Source organism: Nothobranchius furzeri, chromosome 10 (genome assembly GCF_043380555.1).
Source record: "Nothobranchius furzeri strain GRZ-AD chromosome 10, NfurGRZ-RIMD1, whole genome shotgun sequence".
Taxonomy (NCBI): domain Eukaryota; kingdom Metazoa; phylum Chordata; class Actinopteri; order Cyprinodontiformes; family Nothobranchiidae; genus Nothobranchius; species Nothobranchius furzeri.
Window position 1 is genome coordinate 74,142,576 of NC_091750.1, and position 1,415 is coordinate 74,143,990.

General features: G+C 51.7%; 1 long non-coding RNA gene across 1 annotated transcript; it reads left to right on the forward strand.

The window, feature by feature from the left end:
- The first annotated feature begins 224 nt into the window (after positions 1-224).
- On the forward strand, positions 225-1,050 carry LOC139072330 (uncharacterized). Its single transcript, XR_011521850.1, has 5 exons — positions 225-360; positions 445-549; positions 634-738; positions 814-846; positions 919-1,050. It is a non-coding gene; the product is annotated as an uncharacterized lncRNA (long non-coding RNA).
- Positions 1,051-1,415: the final 365 nt, after the last annotated feature.

Sequence of the window (1,415 nt, forward strand, 5' to 3'; positions counted from 1 at the left end):
AGGCTGAGATCACAGGTCATGAACCTCGCATCAAGGCTGTCACCCAGAAAGGAGAGACCATAGTGGAGGAGGGTAGAGCAGGTCTGGTCCTGACATGTTTCTGAGGTGTCTGCAGGTTCTGGCTCACTTTGTTTGGGTCCAGGTCACTTCGCTGGTTCAGAACCCTCGGCCCGTCAGAACATTCTTATCCACCACGTTCTAACACCAGACCTGTTAACCCGACAGCAACAAGTGGCTCCAACTGACGATGAGACCGGGAAGGAGCTGGTTCTGGCTCTGTACGACTACCAGGAGAAGAGTCCTGGAGAGGTCACCATCAAGAAGGGCGACATCCTCACGCTGCTCAACAGCACCAACAAGGTTCGTGTGCCCTTCACAGCCGAGGAACAACCTCCAGCTCAGAGCGAACATCTCCACACCTGCTTTGTGTTTGTGTGACTTTAGGTTGTTTTACTTGAACTCGCGTCTTTAGCTGAATGAGGATGGAGAGACGGGTTGGACCTGGAGCAGGTCGAGGTCTTGCAGAAGAAGTTTGACGACTTCCAGAAGGTCGGACTTTTCCTCCTCTCCGTCTTCCAGCAGCAGCTGTCAGATCAGCTCAGGTGATAATCAGCAGGTGTTTTTGTCCTGCAGGACCTGAAGGCCAACGAGTCCCGCCTGAGGGACATCAACAAGGTGGCATCTGAACTGGAGTCAGAAGGTCTGATGGCTGAGGAGGCTCCTATGGTTCAGGCTCAGGTGAGCGTCACCTGTCTGCAGCAGCTGGTCCCTCTCACTTCCTGGTTTGTTAACTCTGCTCGTCTCTGTTTGTAGCAACAAGAACATCTGGGTTCTGCTCCTGGAAAGGTGCGTGTTGTCCTCCGCCTCCACCAGAACCAGACGTGGTGTTTTTGTTACCACTCATTTGTTTGTTTACAGGATGAAGCCGACTCTAACCCCGGCTTTCCACAGGAGTCGTCAGCAGCACGTTACTGCAGCAGCACGTCATAGCTGCTGATAGGAACCGCTGTGGTCAACAGAACCTTTTCCACTGGAGCCGTCAGCAGCGCGAGTCGGCCGCTTCTCAGGAGCAGCATGTCGCGGCCCTTACGCGCCGGTTCTATTTTCTACGCGCGACGCCTCTGAAACGGGTCAAGTTCTACATTTTTGGGGAAGGAAAGACAGGAAATCGGACGCAGAAATTGAGAGAAGCTCCCGAGATTTTCAGAATAAAGAACGTACTGCCTTCCGGTTGCTTTACTTTTAAAAAAGGTTACTAACTGAGCGGCCCCGTGAGAAGTTATCACCTAGCTAGCGGTCTCCTTTGTTTTTCAGGTCCGTATTGGCGATTATAAAACGGACAGAACATAAAACACAAACCTTGTTGTAGTTTTCTCCTGCTTGTTGTTGTGTTTACTGATGAAGTCACTCGTGTG